The sequence below is a fragment of the Monodon monoceros genome, unplaced genomic scaffold, assembly GCF_005190385.1.
Source record: "Monodon monoceros isolate NGI ecotype Baffin Bay Population unplaced genomic scaffold, NGI_Narwhal_1 Super_Scaffold_6, whole genome shotgun sequence".
NCBI lineage: Eukaryota > Metazoa > Chordata > Mammalia > Artiodactyla > Monodontidae > Monodon > Monodon monoceros.
Genome location: NW_021703783.1, coordinates 61,429,829 through 61,451,093, shown reverse-complemented (window position 1 = coordinate 61,451,093; position 21,265 = coordinate 61,429,829). Strand labels below are relative to the sequence as shown.

The 21,265-nt window shown below is 34.7% G+C and overlaps 1 protein-coding gene and 1 pseudogene across 1 annotated transcript in view; one reads left to right on the top strand and one right to left on the bottom strand.

Moving 5' to 3' along the window:
- The window catches only part of SYT1 (synaptotagmin 1), a 535,754-nt gene that overhangs the window by 443,832 nt on the left and 70,657 nt on the right, over positions 1–21,265 (bottom strand). The window lies entirely within an intron of this gene.
- Positions 17,635–17,853, top strand: LOC114886253 (annotated as a pseudogene).

Genomic DNA, 21,265 nt, shown 5'->3' with positions numbered 1-21,265 from the left:
ATGCTGATCAACTCACTGATTTTCAGCCAAAGAAAAATATTAATCTTAATACATGTTTGACCTTGAAACTTTGAAAGACATAAGAAGATGCAATTTATCTCCTAGGTAACCATAGAGCCAACAGACATTGTATTTCAGTGTTTCTCACCCCTGCCCTCCCCCCACCCCGTCCCCAGTCTTTACCTACATATACCCACACAATGTCTTGGCAGAAAATAAAATGCATGGTCCCATAAAACTTTTAGGTAATGGTCAAGTAAAGATTATTTTCTTCCTGGTCATTATAAAGGTATAGTTCATTGACACTAAGTCTACTAAAGATACTAAATAAACACCTGTACAACCAATAAGCATTTATTTCTCCCTGAGGACCAACCAGTATTACCCCACTCAAGATATACTGACATAACCTGAAGGGTGGACTTGAAAATTAAATAAGCAACACTTTTCTTATCTTCTGAATTATGATCCTGCTAAGCATCCAGACATCACCTTAATATGTATAGCGGCTAGGCAACTCCTAAAATTATTGGAACTCCTATCTTATTGTTAAACAATTGGAAAAGTAGGTTTTTCCCTCTTAAAGTATTTCAAAATATTTTAGAAACTCTGTTGAACTGTCATTTTAAGTGAAAGCAGTATTTAAAGATAACAAGAACTACTGCTTTTATAGGAGAAAGTATAAAAAACTAGAAATTTTATACTATAAAATTGAAAAGAAAATCTCAAAAGGCATATGAATTCAGTGCATGCATTCACACAGCCTTCCCATTTTCAAGGTTCAGATAAAGATTTTAATTAGGCCTCTTGAAAACTGCTGTTAACACTAAAATAAAAATTCCATCATCACTTCCTTTTCACATAGTACTCAGGATGCCATGCCTAAAAATAAAATTTAAATTCCTGATTAACATCGCAATAAGAGGGTAGAGAAATATAAAGCAGGCCATACTGCATTTGTTTAAGTGTATTTTAGCAGATATGTCTTTAACATTTAGCATTCATTATTATACACTTAGAGACGGGTTACATTACTTCTTTTCCCTCACCTGCTAATATTTTACAAAAATCCCAAATGATAAAATACATATATAAAGTTATTTATAATAACAAACATGCCATTATTGAGAAAAATGCTCCGGGGCGATTATCACCTGTACAACAAACTGAGGAAACTCAACTGGGTTCAATATTAAGAAGATATTTACATATGTTCTCTCTCTCTCTTTTAAAGCCTCTTTTCCATGCCTATACCTACCATAATAAAAGGTGGACCAAGTACATGCGGGACTATTTTTAATCGTTATCTGCTAGTCATTTTGATAATTATTAAGCTATCCTCAAATATCAAATGTACGTTAAATTAATAAGTAAGCAAAATGAAAAATTTATTTATCAGATGCATGTTCATTCAAGTTGGAATACACAAGTAATGGAAGATAACGTTTGATTTCATTCTGAAGCTGTAATTTGCAGGAGCCTTATTTTCATGGTCAAGGTGACTTCTGGATATACTGAGTGAATCCTTACACAGAACTGTACCGAAGAGAAAACAACATGTGTCAACCCTGTGGGTGGTGACATGCAATTTAAAATGTCTAATTACACGTTTCACCTTAGCTAAACATCCTGAAAGATGACATGATCTAATTGCAGATTAATGCATTATTTCTCTAAGGCTACAAATGAAGCAGCTAGAGGAAATCTCTCTCTGATTCTCCAAGTAGTCCAAGACTTTTATTAAGTACCTTTGTTTGCCATGTAAATCTGAATAATCCTCCTGGATAGCACTGACTCTAAAATATAACTAAAATATTATTGGGCATTGAAATATCATTAAGGATTGCTTTTGAAAATTGAATAGGTAAAAATCATCCCTGGTTAGGGGTCCAAAGCAAACCAGGCTAGACCTAATGAAAAATCTGATCCACTGTCTTCACTCTTTCTGGTTCTTCCCTCATATTCCCTACTTCTTTTTCTCCCTCTCCATGCCCCACCTTCTTTTCTTCTTGAATTTTTAATGAAAAATTTCAAAAACCTTTTTTTCTTCTGGCAAAGCCTATTTGAGTGTTTTTAACTTCATACTGTGGTTCAAATTTTCAAATTTCATCAAAATTTGTGTTTGCTGGATGCATATTCTTTTAGACACTGCTTCTGGTGGATTATACAATTTGTCTAACTTCTCAACACAACACCTCAATTCTCTTTAAACTGGGAAAGACTTTAGGATTTGATGGTAATGATATTGGGTGTGCACTGGTTCAGTCCATCCATAAATGCCCTCTGAATACTCATTCACGTGCCACACTCTGTGCTAGGAATGAGAAGATGAACACGCTCAATCGAAGCACCCCTAGGAGCTGTAACAATTAAATGCGCCGGGTGCCATAGCTGCACATGAGCAATATGTGCTCTGAGGAGGGGTTGTTCATTCGGAGGTTGCTATAGATTGACTGTTTCTGTCCCCCAAAATTCACATTTTGAATTCCTAACCACCAATGTGATGGTCTTTGGAGATGCATCCTTCGGATAGGTGATTAGGTCATGAGGGTAGAACCCCCATGTATGGGATTAGTGCCCTTATAAAAGAGACCACAGAGAGCTCCCTGGCCCCATCCACCATGTGAGGACAGTGAAAAGGCTACCATCCGGTGATTTGTTGTAGCAGCCCGAATGGAATAAGATAGAGGCGGACTCTTAGGCTGGATAATTATGTATCCTTTTCAACTCTTCTCTAAATCATCCTATTTCAGTCCTATTCTTATACTTTACTATTTTTTCTAACTTTCTCCAGCCTCCCAATGATATAGTCACATAACTTGTCTTCCAGAATCATTCATTCCTGCCACTAATCTTTATTATGTCCCTACTATGGGACATAGTTAAAGGTGGAGGGTGCAGAGATGAAAGACTGTTCTGCTTTTAGGGAGCCTAGGGGGTGAATTAAACTTAATATCTATTCAATTGCAATTATTAAGGACTAAGCATGACAAGTAAAATTTTCTGTCCTCCTGGTTTTGTCATTTAAAGTTAAATTTTTCTTTTTTTCATCTGATTCTGATTTTTGTTTTTAATAGTTAGCTTAAAGAAAAATAAAGTACCTAAGGAGACAGAATGTGATCCAAGAAATCTATAGTGTCTCCTTAGGGAAAACCACGAATGTTGGTCTCTTTTCTTGATAGATAAAGGGTTGTGTCATGCTGAGCAACCTCATATGGCAATGGCCATTTTAGGGGGCCAGAACCTACACAGTGTTCATTAAGCCATTGATTGAATTTTGCCCTGTGAAGAAAATGAACATAAGGAAATGTAGGAGTAGAATGATTTTACGAGGCTAAAACCTGAGAAAACTGTAGTCTAGGAATATTCTAGAACTGCCAATAAATAAATAGTGAAAACTGTGCTTTTCGGTATAACTACTATACAGTATTCATCTGAACCAAGCATGAGTCATGGCATCCTGACAATCCACGCCACATTTGAAACAAATTGGAACTACAATTTATAGTACAATAGAACCCAAGACAGAGGCACATGTAGTCCAGGCTCTTTAAATATTCTATAAATAATAGCTCAGAGAGGCACAATTGACAGTGAGCAGAGGCTGGATGATGAATCATCAAGTAGTTTAAGTAAAACCCTGCCCGATTAAATGCTTTGTTTTTAAACCACCTGCACCAGTGTCTGCTGTTAGCAGGACAGATCAAATTGTTCTCGGGCTTTTTTCAAAAAAAAAAAGCAGACGGGCTTACAAATGATAAATTTTATTATATTATGAAACTGCCGCCCAACTGAAGTGCTGAGCATTGTATAATTGCAATTATCTACATTTTGGCCCAGGATGGAGTGTCAGGCAATGCCAAAGACAAGGCTGATGTACATGATCAAGCTTCTATGGCTTTGGGTTGATGGCTCGTAATTTCATTTTGGTCTTCGTGGCCTGGAGAATTCATTTTTCCTTCCTTCACTTTAGGAGTCTTTTTTGTTTATCCCACCAACCAGTTACCAGATGCTGTATTGACTAAGTTAATTAGTGGAGTCTCCTTCGGAAGCTGGGGCTTGCTGAGGGTGGTCATTAGAACAAACAGACGTGCAGAGGCTGGGGACATCCTAAATGACACATGAGCTCTGGCAAGCGCTCTAGTAGCCAAACCACTAGGGGCTGCAATGGCGGCTGTGACCAGATGATGGCAAAAGGTCCACTCAGGTGAACAAAAGATCTGGTCATTCATTTGGTTTTGAACACGATGCCAAAAAGGGGGCTGACTAACTTGTTCACTGCACTGACTCATAACACAGACTAAGAGAGTCTTATTTTAACGTTAACCAGACGTTTTGTTTATGTAGTTACAAACTGACATCACATATTAAACAGTACTTTTTAAACTAGTCGTTCCCCCCTTCCCTGGGATTATCCTAATTACTTTAAAATTTTTATAATATTAAATCCCACAATATTGTTGTCCTGAAACCTTATTTAACCCTATTTCTCATATGTCTTCTGTATTAGGACCCAAAATTAGCACTGGGCTCTCATTTTACTTTATATCATACTTTGTATCAATTCCTTGCTCATGTCCCTTCCCTACTTATCACACTGGTAGTTGCTGGAGGAACGGAGACATGAACCCTCTTTCTAATTTATTTTGATGTCACTAGAATTCAGCACAAATCCAGTAACAATTGCTTAATAAACCAATGAATGAAGTTCCTGGTTCCATAATAGAATGACCTGTAGATAATTAGGAGACAACTTTTTATCCAAAAGAAAAATCTTTGTTTTGTATAAAAAAAAAAGGTATATTTGAGGCTTTATGACACGAGCAGGATTATACTGAATTAGGGCAAAGAGGTAATCCATATATTGAGCGTCTGGACTTCACTATTATTCTGGATGAAATACATTACCTATTTACATAGAGGATTATCTCATATCCCATTAAAAACAACCACCTCCAAATTAGTATAAAATTGTATTAGATGAAAAAACTTTATCCTTTGATGTCCATGAGTGATGTTGCTTTATATTTAAAATATAAAGATACAGAAACCCATCAATCCTCATGACGCTATTTGTAGGTTGGTACTTTGGTGACAGTGGAATGGCTCCTCCATTTTGGTCTAAGCAACAAGGTTTCCTGGTACAGATGTTAGAGGAAAAAAAGAATGGCACAATTTTGTTCAATAATTCTCTTAAATCCAGGGCTCTGTAGTTAAGGAAAACAACTTGAGAATGAAACTCTCTCACTAAAAGGTCATGATGAAATAACATATTTTTCTCACAGTTTTCTCACAGTTTGTTGGCATGTCAAGGACAGGGAATCAGTCAGACATAACTGGTTTTGAATATTAGCTTTGTCATTTACTAGCTCTGTGTCTTGTTTGTTTTACAAAACATATTTTAATTAAAAATGTTGGCTATGGGTTTATTATTATTGTCATTTAAAAATGAATCAGTAAATAAATTTCTCAGTTTAGTTTCTAATACATAAATATTGATGTATTAGATTACAACCCACACAAACAAAATATCCTTAGAATTCTCAATAATTTTTAAGATGTAAATGGATCCTGAAACCAAAAAGTTCATCTCTGGGCAGGCCTACATTCCTGTATGACATGGGAGGGACACACTACCCATACTTTTTGGATATCTTTTCTTGACAGGGTTCTTCTGTATTTGGCATGCCTGTACCCCAGGGGCTGGGCGATAACTGCATACCCACCAGTTTTCTGGTTGAACGACTGGGTAAGTTATATATATATTTTTAATTTTATTGGAGTATAGTTGATTTACAATGTTGTGTTAGTTTCAGGTGTACAGCAAAGTGATTCAGTTATGCACATACATATATTCATTCTTTTTCAGATTCTTTACCAAACCAGCTGTGTCTTGCAATAAACTTTTTAACCTCTCAGAAACACATTGTTTTGTGCTGTGAAATGAAGCTTATGATTTCTACATCCAAAGGTGGTTGTGATTTCATAAAATACTATGAGAAACTGGCTGGCGCTTTGAATGTTCTCCACTGAAGGAAGTCCCTTCTCATCACTGGGGTTGATCAGAAACTGTGTTAAAACCTAAATTACACTAGAATTTATGACTGCTTATATTATCATATTATGAATATACTTCAGAAAGGGATAGCTTCAGTGAATTATGGTGCATCCATTTAATGAAACATGGTAGTGTCAAAACTATAAAGTAGGTTCCTATGTATTCACACATTAATTTATACCTTATATGATTGAGTAAAAAATTAATCTACAGAAGGATATTACAGAAAAACCCATTAATGTAAACGTATATATTTGCATATTGTCAAAAGTTTGAAAGGATTCACACCAAACTGACAATTTTAGTTACTTTTAGGAGCTACCATTCCAGAAAGGCTTTACTTTTTTCTTTGTGTTTTTGAAAATTTTGAGAATTATGACTTCCCAGAAAAATGCTATAACATTTCTAACTTTTGAAAACATAATTTTATTCTGCCACTATGCACAAATATTGATTATAATCTTCATGTACATCTACTCTGTTCCTATGAAAGTAGAGGCAAATTCATATCCCAAAGGTTTTTATAGTTCAGATTATTCAATGTAATTTAGGTTGCCCAGTTCTACCTCTTACCCTGTTCAGGCTAATGGGAGGGAAACTCCCTATCTATTCTCTCTGGCATCTCTGTTTTCCTCAAATGCTTCCTTTTCAATGTGAGGCATATGCCTCAAAGAGAGATCTGAAAGTCTCTTGTATTTTCTCAAAAATGCATTTCCCTACCTGGTTGCTTTTAATTCTCTTCTTTTAGAGAGACTTATTTCTGCTGTATCTCATTTTAGATATTTTCTTCAGCAATCACTCAGAAACACCTGCCATTGTCAGTCAATCTCTGGAATACAGACACTTAAAAGTGAATTATAAATGAAATGGTGTTGTGATTGAAGTCTCTCAGACTGGGTATTACTTAAGGTTTTGAAAACTTTGCTGTATTATTTTGTGACAACTCACACCTTCTAAACTCACTTGGAACAACCTTGAAACCAGTGGATACATTTTACTCATTATCATAGCTCTGCAAATATTACTTGGTGTTATTTTATGGAAATAACTTTACTTCACATTCATTATTAATGTAGAAATCTTGACTATTCATTCAATCTATTTATGAACATTCCTCTAAGTATTCCATAGCAATTCTGTATTTCCAAAAGGATCCTCTACAGGAAAACTATTAAGCATTCTTTTTAGTATTTTTATGCCTATGGTTCCAAAAACAACTGTTCCCATATTTGTCCAGGGATATACCATGTCTTTCTTATTACTATAGTCCTTGGTTTGGAGACGTCATAGCCAATCACTAGCCACTGGTATAAAGAAAATGACTGAATTCAGTAGGACTAAAAACGAAAGAGGTGACCCTATTTGAGAATCTGGAATTTTACACCTGCTACACTATAATGTAAGGGGCCCTGCTATCCATTACAGGAAAAAGAGATTTTAACTAAAACTGTGCAAGAAACTTAAATCTGAGACACCAAACTGGAGATATCATGCTTTAAATGTCAGTGCCTGCATGCTATGGAAGCATCTCTCTGTGGACACTATACAAGTCTATGTCTGTCTGTGGACACTACCTTGCTTTTGGCACAGGGAGCATGAAGGGAATGGATACTACCTAAAATGCTAACGTGTTCAGTCTAATTTAAAATGCTCATATGTCTATGATAAAATGAACGGGAAATAAATTCTTGACCAGATTAGAATCGTGAAGAAACTGTCAGTCAAACGCTACTTGTCATGCCTTGAGTTGATTAAATTCATATAATCCTATATACACATGAATATAATGAATGCAAATTTTAATCCATGAAGCCTAAATTAATAAACAGAATGAATATAGCTTCATTTCATAGAATTATACAGAACAGACATAAAATGGACAGCAATTCATGTATATTATATCTGTGCAATGTTTATCATTAATAACAGTATATTTTCATTGAAATGTGGGTTATGAACTATGCTAAATACTGCAGGCATCATTAATTTTCTGTCACAGTATATTATAAAATTTAAAAAGGCAGTAATTAATCTGACATAAGTCTTTCTTACAAGCCAGCTGTTAATTTCTAGATGAAATAATACATTCTCTAAATTATATTTTGATTATGAGTAAAGAAAGCAATATGACTAAATAAGAAAATTAAATATGTCATTAATTGTAGAAAATGTTATTCCATGACTAATTCCCTCATTTTGAGAGCCTTTAATATAGTGAGTTGTAGTAATATTGACTTAAAAAAATTATCTGAGAAATAGTGTTCTTACTTTTCTTAGTTAGGTGGTTAAAGTAAGTTGCAGGACCTTTCATGTATTATATTTGTATCCTTTTCTATCACTACTGTTGGATTTATTCATTTTTTACATACAGTATTTCTATGGTTCTTTAAAAGCTCTGAAAAAAAATGAACTTGAAAATGTATAGCTGGTATTTTAAAACGCTACTTGACTATAAGGATATTTTATTAAAGTATTTACTAAGATTGTTTTGTTAGGATTGGTTTATATAAAAAGACCTACCCTAATTTAGTTATTTTTCTCTTATCCATATAGGGACTAAAGGCCTTTAGTGCTATCACTCTTTAGACAATATCTCTTGCAACAAGTCCAGGCTCTCCTACGTTAATAAAAACAACCCAAGCAGTTTTATAAAGAACAACAATAATTTGAATAAAACAAAAACCAAACAAAATCCCTGTCTCCAAAGCTACACCGGCTGTATCAAGCCTTTCTGTGGCCTATTAGCACTGAGAAATTATCAGCCTGAACAACAGTCATTTTAGTACATATTTAAAAATTGTAATCTCTTACCAGCCGTTTTCTGTTAAGTGAATCTGTTTTTCTTTTCTAGATTCAGTCAAACTTTTGCCAGGCACTGTTTCATCCGTTTGAATTTGGTAGCCTGTGTGAACAGTCCATGACTCTAACTTAAACTGGCTTGTTTCACAGAAAAGTTCCAATTCATCAGCCGCTAGGTTTCCAATTCCAGGTCGTGGTGTATAATCTAGCCTAAATGTGAGTGATGTTTCTTTCAAGAAAAGAAAAAATTTCCAATGCAAAATACTCTCCTCTCCGTCTTTTGGCATATTTTCACTTTGCCAAGTTGTGCCCAAAAGAGAGACTAAAGAACTGAGCAGTACATGGAGACATCGCCATCTAAAGCACCTTCTTGAAGGTTAATTCCTAAATCTATAACATTCCTGCTGTTTGCCAGGAAACTAGGGCTCCAGGGGAGAGGAGAAAGAAACCAAGCTGATGGGGTAAACTAGTTGCAAATCTTTCAGGAATAGTAAAAACAACAACAACTAAAACACCTTAAGTGGTAGTCCATCACAACATACAAACAATTCGTAGTTAATAAATAAATGTCACGAAACATTTTGGAAACAAAACTTGCAAAGTTGTTTTTTTTTCTCCAGTAGATGTAAGTAATTCTTATACCCTTTATACTAAGAGGCAGATTCATAACAAATAGATATTTCTCTTCTACATTTTGATCAAACCCAGTGATTTTGTTTGTTCACTCCAAAGTGGAGATATTTTAGCTAAACATGTAATGGCTTTCCAGTTTGGTGAGGAAATGTATCATTAAAGTACTTACTACATGTTTAGTGTAAGATGTTATGGGCACTATAGAATTACTGAGTCTAGTGGTTTTAAGGGTAGCTCCAGTTCTTATAAATACAAGCTTTAACCCTTTAAGTATTACTGGATAAAGGAACTTTGTCCTCCTTTTCCTACTGTATCTCCAGTGAGGAGATGCCTGGCACATACAAGACACCCAGCAAATTCCTGTGGAACGAATAAATGTGTTCCCTCCTTGTAAGAGAGATTATCTTTTGGGAAATATTTTTTTCAGATTTGAAATATTTTTAAAAGGACATTTTACTGAAATATAAATAAAAAGGTTTTTATGTTAGAATTCTCTAACATATAAATATACAGATTTCTCTAATATATAAATATAAAGCTGCTGTAACATTACATACCTGAGTTACAGCCTAAAACTTTTGTCTGGATACTACTTTAAAAAAAGAAAACAAAAGGATCTGAGTTTCTCTTTGAACAAGTCCAGTGGTGACATTAAAGAGGAAACTGCATATTTTGAACTAGACTTCTTCTATTCCTCCTCCTCCTATCTTCTCCCACAAGGCTAAGAAATATTAGAAAAAGTAGAAAAGCCAAGAAAGGCTGCCTCCAGTTTCAGGTGGGATATGGGAGGCATGTTGGCTGTGGGAGAGTGAACAAAGGATTGAATAAGGGCAGAAAGAGCACAATTATCCACCATTTACTCTCTCTATACAAACAGAAGTGATTCCCCGTTAATATCATTAGATTTGTGCCAAAACCCACATTATTAGTGAAGTACAATGCTAATGTGACTAGATGAGCACCAAAGACTGATGATTCCATGTGCGTTTCCCATAAGCACTGCTGATCTCATTTCTTGAACAGAGGAGAGAGGCTTGGTAACATTTGCCTAAGTATATCACTGAATGAACTGAAATTGTGCACATTAAAAGAGAAAAAATATATCAACACACGATACATAGGTTAGATATGTAAGACTCTATATGTATGTACACATATGGATATTATATGCATATTATATTAAGTCCCTTATTTATTCTGAAACAAATCCAACAGCTGAATTGTCTCTGTAACATCTTTTGGGGAATTATAAGTTTTAAATGCTGAATCATGTCCCAAGTCTAAGGGGAAAAAAACACATTTACTTCACAATTATTCTATTTTAATCTCAAGTACTTTTTTTTTTTAACACCTTTATTGGAGTGTAATTGCTTTACAGTGTTGTGTTAGTTTCTGCTGTATAACCAAATGAATCAGCTATATGCATACGTATATCCCCATATCCCCTCCCTCTTGCATCTCCCTCCCACCCTCCTTATCCCACCCCTCTAGGTGGTTGCAAAGCACCGAGCTGATCTCCCTGTGCCATGCAGCTGCTTCCCACTAGCTATTTTACATTTGGTAGTGTTTTTATGTCACTGGATATTAATCTCGGTTATTAGGATGGAGAGCTACATTGTCAACAACATATATGTGTGTGTTTTAAAATAGAACCTTAGCCAAGAAAAGCGCAATTCCTCCAAAATTATATTCAAAGGAAAATTCAAATACTGAGATAAGGTAAGCTAGTTATAAATAAGGTACATTCTTGTTTTGAATATGAGTTATTTTTATTCCTTTCTGTATTTAATATAAATTAACTTTATTTCTCTCACATGTTGATCACAATAATACTTTACTTACTGTAGTAAAGAAAATAACTTATCTTTTAAACAATTATTTAAGGGGTTTTGATCAGCTGAAATTTTTTTTCAGGGAATTTTGTTGTTATATTTGCATTCTGAACTGCCAGGATAAACAAGTTTAAAGTGAAGTCCACTTACAAATATTAGATGGCACACAAATAAAATTAGAGTCCCGAGGCTGAGTTAGTTTTTTTTACTTTTTAAGTAGAAACTATGCTGTTTGTGATAACTTACTTATCAAAAATATTTCCATCTTTTACTTGGTGTTTATCTCTAGGGCAAAGACAAATGGAATTTAATCTCTTTAGCAGCCAACAAATCATTCCTGTATTACACATCTGGGGGGAGAAGACGGTGTTTGCCAATATTACTGTTATTTAAATATTTAAAAAAGAAAAAACATCCTCTGGGCATTGGATAATGTGGGCTACACTGAAAATTAAGCATCTGTTGGCATATAACCCTTCTCAAAGATATTTAAAATTCTGAAATCTTTGTAAAAATGAACTAAGTTTTCAATGTTTCTTATCAATGTAAAACCCCCCAAAGATATGGGCTTCTAGAAGACATAACTCGCCATGTTTATAAGATATCATCATTTGAAGAAAAATCTATATAATTATGCAAAATTTACAACTTGAGGCAACCAATGAGACAGGAAGAAGGTACAACTTCTGATTTCTTATGAGGTTCAAACAAGATGAACCATGTGATGGAGCTTTGTTAATGGTGATTAACAAGGTGAGTTTTACATAGTTTATTAGAGAAGTATCCAGGAAGGCACAAGAACCATAATGATGAGGTGTAATTGAGGTGTTTTGCAAAGGCTTTTCAAAGAAACTGTGGCATTGTACAACTTGCCACTAAAACTTAGAAGTCTGTTTTTTCAAACCTGATATGCCATGCTTTTTATACTAGTTTTAGTATTTGCCATAGGCTAAAGATGTGGTCCAGAAGACAGAGCCAGTGGAGAAATCTAATCACGGATGTGATGAAAAGAAGGGGTAGATGACTGAGAACTGTATCCTTAAGTGGATTATTGACTCCTTAAAAATTATTGTGCTCTGTTAAAAAAAAATTAGTAAATATCTCCTCCTTATTCAATGAATATTAATGAATATTTATTGAATGTCTACTAGTTTTAGCCTACTATAAAGAGAGTGATACGGAAATAATAAACATAGAACGCCCTGGCCACTTTTCTGATAATTTCATAGAACACATACAAAATTTAACACATCATTTTAATCGATGTCCTCATTCTCCTGTTACATACATATACAATTGTAGTTCAGTAGGGTGAAGTGGTAAGTCAGAAAGAGCTCCTTAGAGGTAGACACGGAACTAATACCCTATTTTACTAACACAGTAAGCTGGTTCTACCTTTTAGGCAATTAAGGAGACAGATACATTTACAGTTAACCACAAAACAAGGAAATAAACGCTTTCAAACAGTGGAACCCAATCCACAGAACTTCTGAGAAGAACATAGACACTTTCATATGGAGTGGTCACAGACTACTGGCCATTTGGATCTTAAAGGAAAGTAGTTTTTTTTGTGGGGGAGGGTAGGACACAATTGACAGAGGCCATGAGAATAGCTTAGAATTCTAGAAAATTAGGCATATTTGGAGAATTGCTGGAACAGTTATAATCTTGCCCAAGTAACAAAAATTGTCTAGAGACAAAGGTTGAGGGCCAATTTTGATGGTCTTTGAACACCAGAAATAGGAAGACTGAACATGTGGCAATAGGAATCAGTGACTGCATGGATTAATGTGGTGCTTTAGGAAAATTAAATAGATAATTATAGGGTTGAAGAGCATGGAGGTTGAATGGAGGGAATGGGGGAGAGAGAGAAAGAGAGAGAGATTCATTCTTTTCTTTGGACTTGAGCTTTGATGATGTTTGTTGAGTGAAGTGTAGGTAAAATTACTTGGGATAAATTGATGGGTTCACCATAATGACACTGAAGCTATACACAAGGATGCTTGGGTTTGGGGGTCAAAAGGAAGATAGGGAGCCAGATTCCAGTGTCCTCAATGATTAGAAGACAGTGTGTCTGGGATGTGTATGCAGAGTAAGGGTCTTGCAGACAAAGAAAGTGATGGTATTTGAATGCATGGAAATTTAGAATGTTATTCCCATTTTCAGCCCTCACCTCCCCACTCCCCCATCCCCTTCTGGCTGTAGTGGAATGTACAGCCTCCACTTGAGTTGCCTTTGTTTCTTGGCAAGTGAAGGAACTGGAAGTTCATTAGCTAAAGGAAGAAGAAAGAATATACTGTAAAAAAATGTGGAATGTAGGTCAGAGAATAAAGAAAAGAGATTGTGAAGGCAGCTGGTTGTAGAAATAACAATTGAAGGGAAATATTTTCTGTAATAGAAATCTTGTATTTTGACCACTAGTCAAAGACAGCAGGATTAAAGGAAACATAAAAAGTGTGAATAGGGTGCAGTTCCATATGGTGGCCCAATATTGAATATTGATGAAAAGTTCCCTTTTATTTATTTTTTTCAAAGCATGTAGTGATTGTAATACATTGTTTCCCTAAAACTTTGTAGATGCCTTGGACTAATCCACTAATCTAACTTGACACGTTACTTTACAATTTGTGAATTCTGCTGATTTACCAAAAGCTTCAAGAACCATGGCCTTTTTCTTTAGGAAAGTGTACCTAACAAATAAAATTGAACTCCAAGAGGTCATCTAAAAATCTTTTGTTGTAGACTAACTTCGTCACGTTAAATTTTACTTGAAAAATGTGGAACATTAATGGAACTTGGAAATATTTGTTTTATTTTGTTCTTACAATATTTGATCTCTATAAAATAAAAAAAAAACAAAGACGCCTTAAAAAAGAAATAAAGAGAAACATAATGTTGGAATAGAGAATTGAAATCAGCCAGGAGACTCAACACTTCTCATGATTGTCCTCACCTGCCCTGAGGACAGAACAATAAAGAAAAACTAGCTTCAACCGGATTTGGAAGAAAAATATTAAAAACCAGCATTTGCTGAGTAATGACTAAGTACAGAGCATTGTGCTAGGCTCTGGCAACTAGCATTCAAGGACTTCTCATTAAGGTGCAGAGATGTCAAAAGCTACTTTATACAGCTATCTATATTCATATTATAGATTTATGTATATATCCTAAAGCCTTACTAAATATAGGTACCAAAAGTTAAATAACCAACGGATATGGAGATTAGTAAGATTTTAGGGAGGAATAGCACTTGATCTGGACTTTTAAGATATGACATGAGAAACACTAAAAAGGACAGTCATTTTAGCCATCACTGCCTTCCATCGATTATCTTGCGATTGCAGAAGGCTATTGTATGATGCTTACATCGTCTTTATAATAATAATAATAATAATCTCCTTCTGAACACTTATTACCAGGCCACATTTGCAATGTTCATAGTAAGTGCAGAAAGTAAATCTAGGGTTCCTATTTCTTTCATGTAACCTGAATGCCTGTGTGGACGTTGGTTTAGACTAGAGTTAGTTTCTCCTGGAGGAAAGGGACTGGATTAAATATCTGGAGATCCTTCCAGCTGTGTAATTATTTTGTATCGATTTTAATTATCCACAAAGCATGAAACTGCTGAGAGCTCTGATTCCAAAGCTACGACCGAAGTGTTCCAGAGTCCTGCCCTTTCCCCTGCTAATTCAGTTCCCCTGTCTTTACAGGAAAATTAATGCTGCAGATAAAGCTTTAGGTAGCATTTGTCTTTTAACAGTGAAAATAAGGAACTTAAATCCTTAACAGTAAGATTTAAGTTTAGAAGCTTACTGTGTAAGTTCAAAAGGTGACTTTGATCCCAGGTGTCTAGAAAAACAAGAATATGAAAAGCCACATTCTCTTTAATAATGCATAGTCTACATTTACATTTAAATGAAATATCCTTTGAAATGCTTTCTTTTACATCAAACTATTCAACAGTTCATTTTATAAAGTAGGTTTACTTTAGAAAAAAACCTGATTAGAAGTTTTAATCTATGTTAAGAAATTCAGCAGTGCCACAGATCTTAAGGCTTTCCACATGCACATATGTCTACCTCATTTGGCAACTGCATGATGGATGCTCCCCTGAAGCAACAATGTTTACACACAAAACATTCTTATTCTATAAATCCTGAGATGAACAAAGAATAGCATTAGCCAAAATACTATTCAGTTTTAGAGATTCTTCAGCAAGGCATCCCTGATTTTTGGCAATTTCTAATCTGCTAATTGGTTTTGTCATAATTAGGGTCTACAAAAACAACCTAGGTGTGAGCTACACAAAGATAGCAGCCGTTCCCGTAATGTTACTGTGCAGAGTTATACTGCCTGGATAGCTTAGATTTATGCCTCTGGTCCAATCTGTCAGCTTCTTTCAAAATTATTTTTTAATTTGTGTTATGAATGAATCATGAATGATGAATCACAGGACTTCACAACATTTACTTTATTGATGAATTATTCTTTTCTATAATTTAGTATGCCCAGCATGCTTATCTGTGTGTGAGTCTGTATGTACATTTTAGGACCTTTTTTTATTTCCTTGCACCTGTGCAAATAGATGGAGGGTCATTATCCTAGGTGATATGTCCACAGAAGTCAAAGAGTAAAAAAGGCATTATTAATAGCAGTGAAACACTCCAGATGTAAATCCAGTGACCTGCTGCTAATTCACAGTTTATGGTGATGTTTCCTTATCAGTAGAGCCACACTTCTCAATTCCTTTTCCACGACTAGCTTTATCCTATCAAACCCAGAGGAAAGGTAGAGTCTTCAGACATGGCTTACTGAATACTGGCATGATTAGGACCTGCTGTCTGATGGTTGTTTGACATTATATATTCTTTCAGTGTCCTATTTACTTAAAAAGCAGTGCTAAAGGAGAAAGAAATAGAAGGAAAACATTGGAAAGGAAGAGTGAGGAGAGAGACCCCAAGAATTCAGCTGCTATAAGAATGGCAGAAGGAAACAAAGAAAGAAGAAAAAAGAGAAATAAAATGACTTTAAGCCCTTGCTCTGATTCTTTCAAATATAGTTCAAAGACTCCCAGTTCCAAATCCTTACATCTACTGTTAACTGCCTCATCTTCACATCCCCTCACACGGTCAGCATCACAATCCACCATAAAATTATGATCTCAGCAATCCCAGTCACATCTGCTCTTTCCCCAATAACTGGAAAATCATATCTAATTACCCGCAACAGCATTCAAAAAATAGGTATTAGGGAGCTTTAGTTTTCAGAGAATTAAGAATTAGCTACGTAGTTCTTCTTTTTATCAACATTTTTATGAGTTGTTTTATTCTAAATAATGTTTCAGCATTATAGGACTATAGAATTTTCCAGAAAGTAAGGCTTTTTGGTTAAGGTTCTGAAGGGGGACGAGAATTTATAATTATCACTGTCTCCTTAACAGAATGACATAAAAACACTTTCTCTTTTAATTCCAGTTTGAAGGTAAGAAGCTGCTAGTATAAGAATAAGGCTATTCTGCTTAAGTAACTGTTCAGCATAACTTACCTAAATTTACTTATCTTTATAGTATAACCACATCTCTTTTCTATGCATCATGATGGCTAAGTTCAACACAACTAAAAATACTACTACTAATTGTATTTCTATGATAATCTATGCAACTCCAATAATTTATTTCATTATTGTTTGTTACTAGAATAAATATCTAATTTCTTCTCAACTTATAAAATTTAAAGGCCCCAAAGGCAGCTTCTCAAGACATAAATAGTTGGTAACAGAGTAAAGAAGGGTACCAAAGCATCATCCCTATTGTTCCTTCCCCTTTCCAGAAGTCCAAATGAGTCACACCCAGAGGTCCACAGTCAAAGAACCTTGGAGAGGAAGTCCAAATTATAGCATAATCATGACATAATATATTGCTCAAGTTGGTCCCCCTCTGCTTGACTAAACTTTAATTATCTTCCTGACTCTAAGCTCTTGATCTCTCTTTTCTTAGAGCATTTACTTTAGAAAACATATCATTGTAAAATCCTTCTCTGCTCCTTTGAAATGTAAATATCTTTCAAAGGCCCTTGCCAGTTTTACAACCCACAGATGTCTTTCTCAAAGACCTGGAAGTCATTCCTTTGAAATGTAACCATCCAGGAAGACAGTACCTCTATCTTTCAGTGTCTGTAGGAAGGCAGAAGTCTAAATTTGATAGGTGCCTTGCTCCAAGTTGTAAAACTATCTTCCTTTTCCTGTAGGCAAATCCAATTAGCAAACAAAGGTGGACTTAGAGGTTTCCATGCACCTCTTAAAACTCTCCTGCCCAGCTTTGCGCAGCGGCAGTACCGTAGCCAATGAGGTTTATCCGAGGCGTGATTATTGCTAATTGAAAACTCTCCTGCCCTTTTTTTTCCCCTGGAGTAGAGCTCAGATTGAGTTCCGGTCTCTCCCTCCTGTTGCAATAGCTTTGAATTAGGGCTTGTTTATGCAAAGTTACCAGACTGGGTTACATTCAGAGAAAATTATTTTCCACATTCACTAATAAATAAAGAATTTATATTTCTTATTATTTAGTAAACATGAAAGTTTGCCTACTTTATAAGGAAAAATTGTAATTAAACATATCTTCTAATGCTAAATAATCTCCTAAATAATCTAAAAAAATAAACAGGCATATCTGCAAAGCCAATTCACAAGAATTATATTGAAAGCTGTTTAAAATATGTAACATATATGTAATGATTTAAGAAACCTTAAATAGCCAGGTCTAATTTCCCAACTAAATAATAGAGAACATACAAGTCATCATTTGAACTTGACTCCTTAGGGTTCAAGTCCAAAATCATAGTGTTCAAGTTATTAGCAAACTTAGAGATACTGCTGATTCAACTACCATTGAAGGAAACATGAATACTTTGTCCTTATCTAAGTAAACATTCCTAAATAGAATATGTTCTATCCATCAGTTCACCTTTTCTATATTAAAATTATCCTTTTAAATTGTACATTCTTAGAAGAAAATGTTTAAATTTTCTCCTAACTTTACCACTCTAAAAGAAGTGATATAAATACAGTGAAACTCAATAATTGATTTTGATGATAATGAAATAATTTTCTTCCAACTTTTCTTTATCTTATATCCAAAACCTTACCTATTTACTGTGTCTCTCTTCTTTAACATCAAAGGAAATTTGAGACTTTATACTTTGAAATATTTTATGAGGCTACTCAAATACTGGTTTCTAGATGATATGATCTAGATGGGCTTACTCTGTTCTGAGATACATATATAGCTAAGGCGGCCACAGAAGAATACACCCATTTCGAATGACTTCACAGCAAATTTTGTAATTTATGTATACTCTTACCTCTAACAATTTGCTCTGCTAGGAAAGATTGTCTCTTTTTTTGTTTTGACCTGTACAGATTTCTCTTAAATGCTATCTAAAAGCCTTCATTGGCAAATGACTGACTGAAACCAGTATATAAAAGCATGTTAATCTCAGAAAGGATTAACATCATGGGAACACCTCCCCCAACCCCCATTTAATTACCCATATAAGAGCAATTAATCTCATATTTTTATTTACCCAGACTGAACACACACTTCAATTTCCAATCTTATGTATTTGCCTCCTTTTATGGAGGCATCCTACTTCTGTTCTGTTCTTTTCTATAATATTTAGCCTCCCTTCTCAGAAGTAATGTTATCTTTACCAAAGCAACAAAATTTAGGTTGCACCACACATGAGCCATGCCTATGTAGTAGCTGTATGGCCTAGCATACCACTGGCTCCTTCCAGGAACTCAAAAATTTCTTAATTGAATGAATGTTTCAGTAAATCAATGAGACCCAAAAACTTGCCTCTCAGAAACTTATCAGCAGAGAGTCTGCATCAGACTTTAGAGCAACGTTCTAAATGTGACCATTGACACCCAGGGGATGAGATGTCTCTGATGTCATCACAAGAAGCCTGATTTCCCCATGGCTGCCCTTCTGTTCAAAGACAGAATTCAAATTATCTAGGCCCAGAATGTACCACCTTTAGATCTTACATTTTAAATTTGTCTAAGTTCAATTTTAGTCTTTTTTTTAATGCTTGCTGCCCTTAATTCATTGGAAAAGGATCCAACCAAATCTAAAGTTACAAGTAAGGCGTGATTTCTGTGGAGTACAAGCCAGAGTATGGTCCTTTGTTTTTTCACACCTCAGTTACCAACATGTGATGTGACCTGTTAGAATCCACAAATTCTATTATTCTAAATAGAATAATTATATTATTAATAGATATAATAATAATATCTATCTAAATTCTAGATATTCTTTACCTCCAAGAATTTGGGGGGCCTGCAGCTGCTCCCTGTGCTTGTACTATTCTCTAAAGAAAGAGGTTGTATACCAACTTCATCAGAGAGAGTCTTGGATTCTTTCTGTAGTAAATTTCAGTGTACCTTTTCCAAAAACAGCTCATATTTAATTATAATTAACATATTTAGTGCTTTAGATTTTTCATTTCAACATCTAGTTTTTTACCATATAAACAATTAACCCATGTTTTGACAGTCTTCTCACTTCCAGATGTGAGATAAAACCAGTGGTTTTAACATCTCAATTCCTGCTTGTTCAGATGACTCCTAGGTCTTTCAACAACACCAGAAAGAGATATAATATTGCTTTTACTCATCCCAAAGGATTGCCGTAAAGATCAAACAAAAATATTTTATAAATTTATAGATTTTATTCAAGCCTATTTACTCAATAAAGATGTATTAAACATTCTTTCATTGGGGAAACCATGGCCCATAAGACATATAAACTGCTTCCCTTAAATATAGATTACCCTCAATTTCTTCTAATAAATTTCCTGTTTCTGGAAAGCACCAAACACACAAACCAGGCATGTTTCTTTAAATCTTAATTCCATTCCCTCTCTCTTCCCTTTTCTCTCTTAAAGAGGCAAAACAAGCATATAAAAAGACAACTTGCCTTGCAGATTTAAGAAAAAGTATCTGTGATCAAAATTTATGACAAGTATTCAGAAAGTATTAAACAATTCCTAAATTGGATTATCTCCCAGGGGATCCAAAACATGAAGTAGAGGATGTCTGACCTGCATCTCTACTCTTTCAAATGGAATGGATTTAATAATCTGTATTTGAAAAATAGTAATATTCTTCCCCGTGGTCTGAACTTGACAAGTGGTTTAGGTTGTAAAGAATCTGGCATCTCAAGAAACTGGACATTTAAACCTAAATCAAAATAAAAATTTTTTATATTGCTGGATTCAAGGATTTAGAAGCCATAAGAATGGTTTTCCTGGGCTACTCTTGATGATATATGACAAAATTTTTATTTAGGAAGTTATATGTATTTTTCAACCTTTTTCACTTTTCCTCCCCAAACTTTAGTCTTCCTTCTTCAAATTAGAGTTTCTTAGAGACTCTATAGCTCAGCCAACAAATTCTTTGAGAACCGCCAGACTCACAGAAGTTGACACACTGGGGTCAAGATGGTTCTAATATTCGTCACACAGATTCACTTAAACCATGTGCATCTCAACCCACAGAGGTGGTAGAAGACAGATGAATATATTATGTATGACCTAGATATATCTTAACAGGCATATCCTTTTAATGCAGAGAAAAGTAAGTTAAAAATATTACTGAACTTGACTGGTTAAAGGATTTCCTCAAAAATCAAACAAATAATTTCCAAGGCTACCACCAGTGATGCCTGATAACCTTTATAATTTTGGACATCTTGATATGACAGACATTTGCTTTATGTAGAATTTAAAAAATTTTTTACATGAATAAGACTTTTTCAATTTTTGTGTTTCAGAAGGCTGTAAGAGTTTAGTAGCCTATAACTGAAGTGAGGAAATAAAATGAATCAGTTTTAATATAAAAACTGTTTTAGCAGAATTCAATGGACTGCCTCTTATCCAAATGAATG